At 36.3% G+C, this 15,986-nt stretch overlaps 1 protein-coding gene across 1 annotated transcript in view; it reads right to left on the reverse strand.

Annotated features, from left to right (window-relative positions):
* LOC140166917 (uncharacterized) overlaps window positions 1–12,802 on the reverse strand; it is a 37,264-nt gene extending 24,462 nt beyond the window's left edge. Inside the window, exon 1 of the mRNA XM_072190403.1 lies at window positions 12,766–12,802. The gene's annotated coding sequence lies outside the window, so the exon portion shown is untranslated. The remainder of the gene's footprint in view (window positions 1–12,765) is intronic.
* Between the last annotated feature and the right edge of the window lie 3,184 nt (window positions 12,803–15,986).

The following is a 15,986-nucleotide window of genomic DNA, read 5'->3' on the forward strand; positions in this document are numbered from 1 at the left end:
CATATCGCACACAGAAATAACCTTAGCATAAAAAAGCACCATCGGAAGTGGCCGAAAAATGAAGCAAAATACACCGTCCACTTAGCACGATCACGATGGCTCGTCAAGCAAGCTTGGAGCCAAAAATGGACATTTTGGGTCAAAATCGAGCATGAGGGCGCTTTTCATGATTTTTCGAAAGTTAACGTCCATTCGCTGTTTTTAAGTTAATAGCTATGAAGATGATCATTAGTTCAAACTGCTCAAGAAATTTGAGCATTTTATCACAATTAGTTTTTCCGTAGTACTCGTTTGAATGTTCCTTCGATACTACTATACAAACACATGGGGGTCAACGACCTTTTATCATGTACAATCCAATGGTGGCATCCAACTGAACGTTCTGATGAGCGTTGTGGACAAACTACTTCTGCTAAAAAGCTTAAATTTCTCGAGCAGATCAAACTTCAGTGTATCTTCATAGATGTAAACATTAAAATACCGGAAGGTAGAAATTTTGCGCAAAATCTTGAAAAGCGCCCTCACGCTCAATTTTGTCCCAAAATGGCAATTTTTAAGAAAATGGAATGTTTGATTTTCATGAAACTTTCAAAATTAGGTATCTTTAGCTCATTTACATATATTTAGACACCAAAATCATAGCAATATGCCCGAAAAGGAGTACTATGAAGGATTTTGTACTCAAATCCACTCCTCCACAAAGATAAGGTATGGTGACACAAGAGGGCGCTGCACACTTTTTTCTCAGACCCCCTGCCAAAAATTTTGTCATTTCATGTTGAGATATATAGAACAAAAAAAAAAACTGTTTAGAAAATAAAACAAACTAGACTTAGCTGTGGTCTAAGACCACGAACACAGCCGTGTTGTGACCTCTTAATGACCTTTGACCCCAAAATATATGAAAACCCCATATGCATTGGCTAATGTCAATGTATGCGTGCACGTGGCATTATTTTGCCATTTTATTTGTGGCAGAAGGGGCATTTTGAAAGTTTTTCGTCTCAGACCGGAAGTGGCCCTTAATGACCTTTTGACCCCAAATCTGTGTACACCCCATAAACACTGGGTAATAACAATGCATGTGTGTAAGTGGCATCACTGTCCTGAGTAATTTGTGGGAGAAGATGCATTTTAAAGGTATTTCGTTTTATACTGGAAATGACCCCTTAATGACCTTTGACCCCAAATAAAAAAATATCCTATATACATTGGTTAAACACAATTCATGTGTGAACATACCATTACTCTCCTATGTTTTTCTTAGCTAATTTTTTTTGTTGAAGATATTTCAATTTATACCGAAGTGGCCCCTTAATGACCTTTGACCCCAAATCTGTGTACACCCCATAGACACTGGGTAATAACAATGCATGTGTGCAAGTGGCATCTCTGTCCCACATAATTTGTGGAAGAAGATGCATTTTAAAGGTATTTCTTTTTATACCGGAAGTGACCCCTTAATGAGCTTTGACCCCAATTAAAAAAAATACCACATATACATTGGGTAACTACAGATCATATGTGAACATACCGTTACTGCGCTATGTTTTACTTAGCTAATAAAAATTTGTGAAGGTTTTTCGTTTTTTACCGGAAGTGACCCCTTAATGACCTTTGACCCCAATCTGTGTACACCATATAGACACTGGTTAATAACAATGCATGTGTGCAAGTGGTGTCACTGTCGTCGTAATCTGTAGGAGAAGATGCATTTTAGTTGAAATCACGTTTTTGACCCTATGACCCCTGCGTGACCTTTGACCCCGCAAGTTTCATGTGACATGTAGGGGCACGGTCAATGATCATTGTGACCAAGTTAGGTCAAAATCGATGTAAGCATGTGAGTGCTAGAGCAAATGTAATGGTTGACAGAAAGAAGAAAGAACCTGTAAGAAAAAAGACACAGCCGTGACTAACGTCACGGCTGTGTAAGTATGAGCCATCTATAGCCCACTCCTATTTATAACTTAAATTTCATGGACCAGGATTAAGGAATTACCAGGATTTATATCCATCTGTACAACATCAGTTGATTTGTGAGCTTGAAAAGCTTAAATAATGCTGGCCAAAGTGGGCTGGTGTAATCGGTAGCAATAATTGGTAATATTTACATTTTTTACCGGTCCCGATTCAGAACCATTTACGCAAACTGGGCCCGATTCAGAACCACCGATCATGATCGGTGTATGTCCAGTAAATGCCCATCTGGTGAAAATCATTGAAAGAATTGGATAGAGCAAGGGTCAAATGCATCTGTGCATCCAGGATGTGATTTTCTATTGTTGAACGCACTGTTCAGCAAGCTGCATTGATCAATGCCTTGCGTCCAAGTGGACGGCTGGATGCACAAGAATTTCGAATTAAAAATCAAAAGTTACACCATTTACTGTGAAAATGACCATATACATAGGTACGGCGTATATAGGACTGGCAAGCGAGTCTACAAAGAACCTGCTCACAATCAAAATGCAGCAACACCATCCAGTCCATTCACAGTATCACACTGTAATGCATGAATGTGGCCAGCGTTAGAAATAAGAAAAAAAAACAGGTTGTCCACGGACAACCTAGCAAGACTTTTTGGTTGTCCGCCACAATTTTTGGTTGTCCGTACTTTTTACCATTTTTTACATCATGAGCCATGGTCGGTCCTCTTGCCATTTTGGAAGAAATTTCCTTAAATGACGCTTGGTTTTGTCATATATTGTGTCAGCTTCTCTTTTTTTAGAAGCACTAGAACTAGATCTATCACTCGTGCCAGCCGCACCGCCGCCGAAGAACGCATGGAGTGAAGGCTGCTTCGCCATTTTGCAACAACACAAGCACCAAGTAGCGCACGTGTCTATTTTGATTTCACCATGGAAATGATTTCCCTCAATAATTATGCTCGTTTACAACGTCAAAGTTCGCACCAGACTGAAACAAAAATACAACAGCATGTACATAGACTCAAACCAAGAGACCAATTTTCCTCTATGACAGTATAATAATTATAGCGGCCGTAAATAAACCACAAAAAATCTCCTTAATTGATTTTGTTTTTAAATTGTTGTTGTTTATCATAATAATAATATTAATAACTAAATCATGTAGTATATTATTAGAATAAAACGTAAAACATAAATATATGAATACTTTCGGTTTACATAAATAATAAAATTTAGTCCCCAACACCATGAACACGTGTTCAGAACTCATCCCAGTGACACGGTATGAATCCGATTGACAAAGTGCACATAGGTCACGCAGTGAGTCGCAGTCTAGGCATGCGATCGATTGAAAAAGTTTGATGACTCCAATGTAGTCTCGGTCCCAGCCGGTTTGTGCTCCTTCGTCACTAAACAAACCGTCTGGCGACAACCTCATAGTACATCTTTTCTGATTGGCTAATCATCGTCAGAAGAAAATCTTCTGGTTGAGAATTGCTGTCAATCAGTGCCGGGCTTCAATGCATGCAACGGTTGAGTGACAGCTATGCGGTTACATAAATCCACACAACGTCACGTGAGTGCTGCGAGTATCTGGCGCTGTGAGTCGCTGACATGAAAGGCGATATCAGGCGATTGGCGCCTCAGTGGCCATTGAGCTAGCGTATATTTTGCGTTTATGGTATCTACAAACAGTGAGGGGCCTACGTTGTTTAGTGTCACTTACACAAGTTACGTCCTATAGCCAATTGAAAACAGTTTTATTTGGAAATATTTGGAAATTCATTTTAAACCAATCAGCGGATTGTAATTTCGGGGTTGTCGCCAGACGGTTTGTTTAGTGACGGAGGAACACAAACCGGCTGGGACCGAGACAAACTTCAATTCTGAGACCATCAGCGGTCTGAGTCGACTCGATGGAAAATCAACAACCAGGTAATTCCCCATCATGTCGGCGATATCGCAATGCATGCATGCCATTGCATGCGTGCGAAGTATTGTGAACTTGTTGATTATTTATTTAGTATTTGGGGACAGAATTAGGGAGTACACGATGTAGATGTAGCGAAAATAACAATATACATGAAGAATTGAACACCATAGCCAACAGTTTTTCGACTGTTTTAATATTATGAAAGGTACTTTTTTTTTTCTATATTTTGTGTGTGTAAATGTTTGGTTGTCCGCCGGATAACAGGCGACCTCATTTTGGTTATCCGACGCTCATTTTGGTTAATTTGGACAACCGGATTACCACTATTTCGAACGCTGAATGTGGCACTATACATGTATAAGCATGCTGTATTAATTGGGGTAAATTGTAATGGCTGTGTCTGTGACCTGTGATAGGTATGCCCACATTGCCTATCATAGAGAGCTCCTTCAACACCCAACTTGTGACTACAGAAATGGCTTAACTGTGTAATCCCCATAGACCTTTTCATATCAAGATCGGAAAAGTTCGGAAAACCGCAATATTTATTTAGTAAGCTAGGGGGTCAAATTGTACCCAAACTGGCAGACAAGAAATGTCATGAATTACTGACACCCTTTTTGCGCCGAAAATACAGCTTATTAAGCCAATGTGAACATGGGGTCATCGCGAGAAATATTTACCTAGCATATTAAGCTAACACCTCAGCTACTTGGTTTTTCACAATAAGATACTATTGGAAAGAAATTGATAATGTCCGTAATTTTTCGTCAGTTAAATTTTTTTTACAGAACGTGTTTGTTTATGTTCATCACCTCTTCCATAGTCAGTCTCTTACACAACGCTACCAGCTACCACCACACGCTTAATTGCACGTTGAGTATCCTTGGCAAAAGTACCTCTCTTGTCCCTAAATTGACCATCGAAAGTTCATCGTAGTTATGATGCCTGTTACACATCGAACTTCGCACTGTACATGATGCTGAAGAGGTACTTTTAGACGTGCGCGACAGGGGAAATTATTTCATGCTTCGGGTTTTATCGGAATTACTCAGTATGAAAAGGTCTATAGGAAAGTACAAAAATTGGAAATTTGGATACCAGAAACTGCATTCATCACCATTACCATATTGATGATATTCACAGTATACACAGTCGCTCAAAAATCATCTTCTTAAATATTTCTTTGGACAAAAGCTGATGCATAGAATAAGTTTAATAGCCAATCACAGATGACATACATCAGTGACACAGGTTTCAAAAGTGAGTATTTTACCAGATATACTAATGCAAACTTGCCAAAATAAAACCCTGAAGGCACCCTACGGGAGTACCTACAACTTGAGAACAAGTCCTCAACATGTCAAACATTCGAAATTTGTAGTGCCAAATTTCTTGGCCAAACTGGAACACTGTGAACGCTAGTGGCCCCGCGATAAACACACGCGAATATAGCGCGGTACAGAAGAAAGTATAGATGAGGTGACATGTGTTTACATTTGATACGCCCTCTGTTGGTCTGTGATCAAAATTGTCAGGCAAAAAACACTATATAGTTTACATGGAAGAAGTTGATTTTTATTCATTAACTTTGGTTTCAAAGCAAATAATACAAAAAATGGTACCAGGCCATGCGTTTTGAGTTGGGCCAGTAAATAGGTGGAGATGTTACACGCTGCGCGGCATTTTAGGGTTCATCTTTTTAATTTTCTCAGTTAATATGCAGCCTATGTAGTTAAATTTGGTGTCAAATTAAAGCTTGTGATGAGACCAATACAGTAAACCTTAAAAAAGTTGTAAAAAGTTATTAACATTTGAATAATTTGCATCTAATTAGCATAATGTGCGGGGTGGAGGAGGATCAGGAGGAGGATCAGGAGGAGCAAATTTAATAAAAGTGACCCCAAGGGGTCATATGATGCAAGAGGTCCATTTCTTTTTTCACATTTTTACAATTCACTTTAAACTGCATACTATAACACCATACAATCATATTCCAGGTAATTTAATTTGCTTTGAGAAGCAATTTTGCATGTTTTATTTTCCGTTCGGTTTACACATTGAAGTTAACAGTCAGTTGTGAGCACGGTCGCTAATGAGCTGAATCGGCTAGTTGTGAAATGAGGATCTCGAAGAATCTCATGGTTTCTCGCTCGCAATCCGTGTACAATAATTTAGACAAAAACTCGCTGAGCACTGACTGACCTAAAAAATAAGGTGTATACTGGCATCTGTTTTCTGAAAAACATTTCAAAATTGCTTCCAAATTGCTAAGGAGGCATGTACATTTAATTCTGTGATAAAAAACGAGACCATGTTTGCTTTATTTTTGTTGTTTTTGATCATTTAAATGACACTAACTTTTTGTTGAATTTTTCCAGATTGAAAAACCTCCTCTCCGATTTACCTAATCGTGAACTTTTTTGACGTCATTTTCATGTAGTTAACATAATTCCGCTTCGTTTGGTATATTTATACGTATGTGTTATTTCGATTAAGTGTCTAAATTATTCTTCAAAAATGATGGAAAAATGCGAATTTTACAGAATTGCAGGCCTTTCTTGTGGTATTTTTTGCGTCTCCTATCAATCAACATTCGGGTTGTCTGCGCCCTAACGCAAATACCACGCCGGCGCGCGGTTAACTTTGCGTGACGCTCGCGCTATGGTGTGCAGTGTGATACGCGTTTCAGTTCGCCACAGCATTAATAAGTAAACAAAAAGTTTTTAAAACCTGAATATTTTCAAAGCTCATTTCAACTTCACCAATAACTGTCTACCTCCCGGGTGATTTACGTCAATTTGTACAAGATTTTCGTGGCATTTGTGTACAAAACCGTTTTATCTTTCATATTTGGCTAACTCCACAGAAATGGTACATTTTCATAAATTTTTAAAGTTCATTCAATGCTTCCAAGTTATTGTTTCCTGGAAAGTAGACTAACAAAGCTTTCAGAAACCACTTTCGCTTTTTGCCTTGCACAATTTAATATATTTTTATGACAATTTGAAGTAGTGGGAACTGGAACAGGTTTGTGTATCCCTAATTTTGCAGGAAATTGCTGATCTTATGAGTATTGCTGATCCCAGTGTACATGCACAAAAGATATGTATTAGTGGTTTAATATTAGCTTTGATATCTCTACTGCAATTCCAAAACAAAATTTAAACCCATCAGTAACATTATAAATGTATACTACGGCCTTCAAATGTGGGTATTGAAATGTCCCGTCTGTCACAGAAAAACATCGAAAAGTTGTTTATTTTCCATATTTTAATATATTTTTTGTTCAAAACTTAATTCCTATCTCATATCAAGTAGGCCTCATATAAAAAACAAAGTAAAATTGTTCACTGACATTTAGTATAGAAGATATTCCATCTCAAAATGTGTCCGCTCTGTCACATTTTAGCATTCTTACCATGTACAATCAAATGGGGGAAATTTTCAAGTCAGAAATTTTTGGTTTTTACTTCAGATTCATATTCTGCACTAAATTTTGGCAAATAAAAAATGATTTAATGCTCATTTTGACAATTAAAATTCCATCTGGCAGTCAAACCATTGTAAACACTAAAATTTGATCATTTTTATGGGTACTGGCTGTTTGAGGTTGACTCCCTTCGCATGAGAGGCCTCAAATGATGTTTAAGGTAATATTTTATCATGATTAGATGTTGTTTGTAATTTCTGTATGAAAATAAATCCCACAAAGTATATTTGAGCAACTCACCATTGCTCTAAAGATCCCTGTAAAAAATGTTCAAAAATGGTCCCGTCTGTCACGTCCCGTCTGTCACGACTTTGGCAAGCCCAGGTATAAAAATCTCAGCTTTGTATTTTTTGAGTATGATGTTTACTGAGAGTTTATGTACCAATGTTTAATTTTGACAGCATTTTTCAATAAATCTCACTTGAGAACAGATAGAGTTTTGCAAGAATGTACTTTTTTTTTTTTTAAATGGGTGCTTTTTCCGTCCGTCTGTCACGCTGTATTTCAATTTGCAACCATACAGCCATTGAATCACTTGGTTTCATCTTGTGTGTTTTAAATTAAATTATGACATGTTCTCTTTGACTTGGAGTATAACAATTTGGGATATGTCTTGTAGATTTTTTTGTTGAGGCATTTGAAAAAAAAAGAGCCTATCTAAATGTCCCGTCTGTCACGCTGGAGTTAGCCATTTGTGATTTTTAAGATTGTGTTATTTAAATTCAAAATACAAAATTAAGTTTAAATATGGTGCTTTTTTCCCAACGTTTTACTGAAATTGTTTAGTTCAAAACACACATTTATTTTTCATCTAAATAATCTTTGATTTCCTTCTTTTTTTGTGACATGCAAGTTCACTAGTTTGGTATGAGAATTTGAGAGAGTGATAATTTTTCGTGTTAAAATAAAGAAATTAGAGCTCTTCAAACAGGGGAATGTCACGGGCTGATTGTTCTGGAACCTCATTTGACCTTCGTAAAAAAGTGTCTACCTCCTGGCCGATTTACGCCAATTCGTACGGATTTTTCGAGGTATTAGTATTCAAAACCTTTGTATCGGTCATATTTTTTAATTATACGGATGTGTTATTTGAATTACCGCCGAAAAATGGAAGTTAATACTGTGTTTTTTCCGATTTTTGCATTGAAATTTGCTAGTTCAAAAAACACGCTATTTATCCATCTAAATAAACTAAGATCTATTTCTTATTTTGCAACGTGCAATTTCAATGGGTTGGCGTGATAATTCGAAAGTTTCGCAATTTTTCGTGTTAAAACAAAGAAATTAGAGCTCTTCAAACAGGGGAATGTCATGAGCTAATTAGTATGCATAATCGGTTACGGAGCATTACGCGCACTGCCGCACTGGTTGTTATGCATATTTACTTTCACACAGAGCAGCGTTTGAGCGTGCTCACGACTGACTGTTAATGGGAAAATATGCCTTGAAAGAGGCTGGCGCAAAATCATTTAAATTTTATTGAACCCTATGATGTTATATATGTATTTAAAGCTCTGACTGCGAGGAATTCAAATATGGAACTTTTAAATATGTGGGGTGAAGCTAACTTTTTTTTTTTATTTGTCAAATTTTACATTTTTCCCCTAAAATAGTTGGTATTTTCAGTTTCATAACTCCTTAGTGTTACACCCTGTGTCATTTTAAAGTGCATTTTTGGATTCCTTGGTTCATTTGCAGCCAGAAAATGTATACTTTTATATATGGGCTATTTCATTATAAATGACAACATTGAGTCCCAAAAGGGGTCAAAATTCAAACTCATTTATTTCATGCAAATTCATTATCATTTCAAAGTTCAGATGGTGTGTCAATAATTCTCAAAATATTAGAGCGTCAAACCCTCAGGAACCATTAAAAAAATTAAATTGAATTTTTGCTGTGTAAAACATAGCTGCCGTCTGGAGGGGACATCTTTTTAAACAATTTAATACACAACTTTGAAAGAGTATATGTAACCAACATTGGGTTCATACTTATTCATATTTAGTCTGTAATAATTGTTGTATGTTCCTTTACACTTCAGTGTCTTAAATATGCCAGTTTCAATATAAAACAATTAGTAAATTGATACTAATCCAGATAAATGGTGCAAAATTACTACATATTTTTAAGGATAAACTTTATCTTCACATGAAAAATTCATGAAATAGTCATTTTGTCCTGCCCAATAGCTACACTGATGCATAAGTGAGTATTCTGCGTCAATCTGTTGTACTAGTCATGGAAAACCTAAAATAAAAGACCCCTCCTGTGTCATTTGTTCTGGATAGGACACATTTTTTAACACATAATAAAGCATACTTTAACCCCAGGACTTTAACTTTAGAAATAGCTGCATCAATATTATTGCATAAAAGATCCCCAGCATTTAAAATCCACTACAAACAGGGTTAATATTCTGGTTAAATTAGGAATATTGCAATTTTTAACTAACCGAAGTTCAATGCAGAATAATATCATATGTGTTCTCAACAACTGGACAATAATTTGAACACTAAAGTGGTTTGTAAGCATAATTTGCAATAAAATGCAAAAATTTCTTGTAGGTTTGGCTCTTTGAAATTTTTAGTTTTTAGTTTGTTTACCAATTCATGGAAATGACATAATTGTGCTGGAGAGGACATTTGTTAAATTGCAAACAGAATCGTGGATACAGGCTTGCAAAATGCAACAAATACCAAATCATGTGCCACCTTGGTAGAAGGAAGACCACTCTTCCTCTACAAATTTCACATTCTATGATATAACCCTTCTTATTTCAACAATTAGTAATTAACTTCAGTTCTGGAGAGGACAAATTTTAACGCGAACTGTGGTATCAAGAACAAGTGGTCTACTGTATGTAAAATAAATGAATTCCTCAATCAGTGCCCTGTCCCATCAATTGGTAATATAACACAGATTATACAGGTAGGGTAAGGGTTTATATTTCCTCTTTAATGTTAACAAAAATGGAGGCATGAATTGGAGAGGACACTCATTTTTTATTTAACGCAATGCCAATTTTGCAAGAATCTCTGAATTTTAACATTTTTGCACCAATTTTCACCATTCAACTTGCATGATGTTCCACACATATCATATTTTCATTGCAACAAGCACATTGCCATAGAATGTACCTAATTTTTCAAAGAATTAATTCAGAATACATGGGCAAAATGAAATGGGACTCCAAAATTGGGTTAAAATGTACCTTTTGGCAATTTTTTATACAAAAAATAGACAGAATTCTGTAAAAATGCTCATGTAGCTTGTAGTTTGTGGCATACTTAGAATTAAGTTAATAACACTGCATTATCACCCTAATTATATCAACCAGATATGATAAAAGCCATTTTTGTGAACGTGTCATTTATAATGAAATAGCCCATATGTTGGGTAACTTGGGTATAATATGTGAAAGATATTCATATCTAAACGAAAAACATGCAATTTTCATCTTGCGAAAACATGTAACGCATTACCGGCCCAACTCAAAACGCATGGCCAACAATGGCCAGTTTATAAATGCATCAAGCTAATGAAGCTATATACATAATATCACACAAAACTTCAAAGGTTTTTAAAAATTGAGTTTTAAAGAGATTTATGTGGTCTCTCATAGACACTTCTGTGTTATTTTGCCTGCTTTGAAACAACAGAGGGCGGTCTGAATGTAAACATGTGACATCATAGGTCACCTCATCTATACACACGCCTTACACTGCGTACACGCTTAGTACACTACATGGACGCAACGCGCATGTTCCAGTTTGGCCAAGAATTACTTAATTTGATTTAGGCCCTTCACAATTAATTCTTAGTTTCCTGTTTCAAGTTTGAAAATAAAGGACGAGGCGACTTTTAATTATTAATTATCTATTAATTATCTATTACTTTCTTTATTTTGAAAATGTGGTCGTGACTATTATCAATACGGTAGTCCATTTGGTCATTTTGACTAAGACTACAGATTTAATTATTTTACCTTTATAGTTGATTTTTTACATTAACATTAGTAGGGACCCTACAATGTTCTTGTTTTATCATAATCAAAGTTGAGAATAAAAAACAGATATTAGCAAGTAAAAGTAATTAAAAAGTCAATTAAAAGATAAAAATACCTAAATAAAAATAAAATAATTAAACATTTTTCCATTCTTGATTTTGGACGCGCGAGGGAAACAGGAAACAAAGGATCAATTGTAATTGGCCTTATAGTGAGTACGTATGCTAGGTGAATTCAAATTTGCCATCAAACTGCATCATTTTACATATCAGCAAATTAAAGCCCTTGAGTAAAGAAAGCCAAAACTGAAAACATTTTTGTCATAGCACTTTCATCAGTTTGTCATTGACTTTCATCTTTGTGTCCTTGAGCAAGACACTTCACTCTACTTGCTTAGTGCTTCGGAGGGCACTTTAAGCTGTCGGTCCCGTGTACATGCATATTTTCTCACATTAATGTAGTGTGCACGTTAAAGAACGTCACAGGCTATTCGTAAAGAGCAGGGGATCATCCCGGTCATGTTGACTGTACTTCAAAATACACTCATCTACTCTAGGTTCCAGAGTAAAAAATAAGTACAGCTTGTCTGTACGCAGTGCGACAATACTCATACATATGAGGGAGGCACTTATAAGGAAGAAGAAGAAGAAGAAAAGATTCTGCTAGCGATATTCCCCAAAACAGCATTTAGGGGTGTTTCTAGATCTTAGTTTAGTCTCATGGCGATCTGCTATCAAATGGATCTGCTATCAAAATCCCTCTAAAATTCTATGTGCGACTAGCTCATCACCATAAAAAATCATATATTTGCGTCAAGTGAAGTATAGAAAACATATTTACATGTTTATAGCAGGTTTCCTTCACCGGCCTGTTCTCGAAAAAAATTCAAATTTCTATGTAAATATGCATTGTGTTTGGGTCTAGGCGAATTTCGCTGACTAGCAAATGTGTTAACTAAGCAGGTTTGCCTGGGATACCTATCGAGTGTATCGTACACTGTGGTTATTCAATTCATGAATTGTTTTACCGTACATGTTTTTTAAACTTTTACTTCACATCATCATCCATGCATGCATCACATGATCATGCATCATACTTGGAACAAGACTAATTTAAATCACGGTAAACAGGTTTTAAAGAATCGGAAGTAATTGTAATTAAAAATGTGTAATTATGGCTCAGAAAGCTTAAAAGTAAAACAAAAGCCAAAATAATTAAAACCGGCCTACGTGACCAGGGATGGGGCGGTGATTTTCGAGCCTCATAATATTTTTTACTCCTCCGCTATTGATATCTCACCAAGTTTAAAACATACATTGGTTGCACAAGATACTTCGATTCCATTTCCAGTTCAAATGCGTGCCCGATTAATTGTTTTTTCTGTAATTTTGCAACTCACCATCGCCCTGTGGAAATCAGAAATCGTCCATCGTCGGCAAGCGTGGGTCAGAGTTGAAAATTCCTTGTTTTTGCCGCTGATGGCAGGCTATAATAGGGTTGGGCAATATCAGGCAATATTACACACCCTTGATTTTTGTTCTCTGCTATTTCCATTTGAACATGTTTGAATAAAAAAATAATGCCAGTGGCCTATGAAGATAATAAATAATAAATAAATAAATAAATAAATAAATAAATAAATAATAAAGAAAAAAGGTATTATGAGAGACTCCATGTTCAAACCATTTTTAATATTTAAATCTTAAATCTATAAAAATTGATAGATTTTAGAACAATAATAAATATTAAAAATGGTTTCAACATTGACATTGTCTTCCAAAAATTGAGAAAAGATTTTGTGCGATGAAGTATGCTTTTTCATTAATGATATTGGGTTAGGACCTAGGCCTACACCCCTCTACCCCTGTAACGAAAACACACTGAAATCACCATCCACCACATCCAAATATTGCGTATTCTGAAATTTGGATGGAGATAAATAACTTATAACGCTACTTTTGTATAGTGCAGAATTTTTTTTAAAGTGCAATAAAGGTAAACTCATATGTTTGGACCACTTACCCCATCAGGCCCCTCCCCCCCCAAAAAAAATAACGGGATAGGCCCCAGCGGTAGGCCTAATTAGGCCTAGTGCAAGTGACTTTTCATTTCTCATGGACATTATAAATTAGGCCTACTCTAAAATAGCAAAATTCGAATGTAAGTTAAATTATTTACTTGGGATCATGTGTGTTCATTGGGCAGTAGGCTAATCCTTATCCGGGAGTTCCTTCAAATTGTGTTAAAATTGGGCCCTCGTGCTCCGACAGCATGTAAATCATAGGCTATTTATACGCCAGTGCAACATATAGGCGCTATAAAAAATTATTTTCATACCTCAATTTGGCAGGCATGCTTAGTGAGACTGAGTAGGCCTATACATTTGGGCCTAGGCCTACATACAACTATAGGCCTAAATGTTTAACCCGGCACACCGACATCGCCTGGCTAATAATTATTTGGCGCAGCAGTGACATTAAAATGAATACACGGGATCGATACACGTGAATTGCTATGCACGATTTTGATATCATACGAAAATCTTCGGATACTGAGTTAGAAAATGATGAATATCTCCCGTAAATGAATTTTTCTCAAGAAACCAGATGTGGTCTCATACACTTGAAAATACGTGTTGAACAGATATTATAGTCGTTAGCGTGCGCTTTGAAAATTGGCCGTGCGCTTTGAACTCAAAATTTGACCAAGACTCTCAATTTTATATTGCGTTGGTCTTGTATGGACTACAGCGCGCAGCAGGCTATAGCGGCACTCACTCAAGTGGAGAGAGTATAACCATTGACCGCAATGTCGTATACAAGCTTGCTCACAGAGCACACCACTCCACGCCATACATAAATTCTGCCAGTCACATTTCCCCAATATGAAATTTTTTTAAAGTAAAATTTTGATTTTAATTTTACTTCATTAAAGTTTGGCGGAGGCGGGGTTCGAACTCACGGCGGCGGACTGCTTTGGACACACTATGAATCCAGGGCCTTAGACCACTCGTTCACTTGTCTTGTTGGAATTCATTTGAAACTTATTTGAAGATATAATCGCAACTTCAACATAGGCCTACCACGTGACAAGCAAAGGCAGAAAACGTACCATATTTTGGAATTTTATTTCAAATAAAAACATTTAGGCCTACGTGTATTATTAGCGCGCAATTGTTGTTAACTGCGTGTTTTATACAAAAAAATCCAACAATAAGCATGATAACTGGGCGTCTATATGGACAATACATTATATCGATTTTGACACGTGCTTGTGTCTCAGTACATTTCCATGGTCAGTAAAATACTATAGAGAAAAACCTACCATTTTCTTGTATACACGTTCGATGTTTTGATCAAGTATGTGAATATTCGACATTAGACCCAAATTTTTTTGTCAGGAAATAAAAGATTAGATTACCATAAAAACGAAACAGTAATCTTTTGCCGGGTCTAATGTTATTTATACATAGATTTTTCAACGTTTTTTCTATCCTTATTCTTGCTCAATTAAAAAAATATTTTGGCGTATAAAATTGAAATACAATTCTCTGCCTCATAAACGACATCAAATGTGCCACAATTGGGTATCACGAATCGTTATATATGATGTGCAGTTAATATTCATATTTTCTTTTATACAGAGGATGCTTCAGTTTTGACAGGAAAAATATTTTCTTGAAAACCCTCTCACTCGGTTATTTTAAAAAGGTAACCACGCTTCCCTAGAATGTGCAATAAATTAGCATTAAAATTTTTCTTATTCTAACAGCAAGCGTTTCTAGAATGTATTATGGCGAAATGTGGTGTACTCACAGAGCGAGAAATCAATTACCCCGTCTATGTCAGACTGTCAGTAGCCTTAGTCAGGTCACTTCGCTAATAATATGCATCTCATAAGGTCCGAATAAAATGGTCATGGGTGGCTGTGGATTCAACCTACCATGGCGATTTCTACTATATAGTGATACGAAGATATCGGGGCGATGTCACTGTGCCCGGGTGTTTAACCTATGATGCGGGCTATGATGGCCTAATAAACATTTACTCTCATGATTTCTCACCGTGACACGTCTGCACTGTTTTAGTATCTTTTAATATAAATAATTAGCCAAAAATATCCAAAGTCTATGGGTGAAATTAGGCCTAGTTTAGGCCTGGGGCGGAGAGTTAGGATTTTTTGGGTCAATCATTTCTGGAAATGTTTGATTGAGGTTCATCATTTTGGACAAATTTGAGAATTTTTTATTTGCTGCACATAACTTCTGAACCATAGGTCGTATTGAGAAAAAAATGCATTGTAATCCGTGGGCATAGACAAATAATTTGATATATTTGAACACTTTCAATTTTTGACCCCTGTGACAACCCTATCCCCAAGGCCTTATCCCTACAGGGGTTTATGATTTTAGGGGTCATTTCTTTCAAAATGCCCAAAGGTCTCAGAGATCAGGATATACAAAGGTCTCAGATATCAGGATATATTATATTATGGAAAATTCAATAAAACATTGGTAGGCCTAGGGCCTCCTTCCCGGCCCTCCTTTCAGGTTTTTGACTTAAAGGCACCAGTCTATCAAATGTACCGTTCGAGATCTATAACATAACAAGATACCGCCCA

The sequence above is a fragment of the Amphiura filiformis genome, chromosome 12 (assembly GCF_039555335.1).
Source record: "Amphiura filiformis chromosome 12, Afil_fr2py, whole genome shotgun sequence".
Classification (NCBI taxonomy): domain Eukaryota; kingdom Metazoa; phylum Echinodermata; class Ophiuroidea; order Amphilepidida; family Amphiuridae; genus Amphiura; species Amphiura filiformis.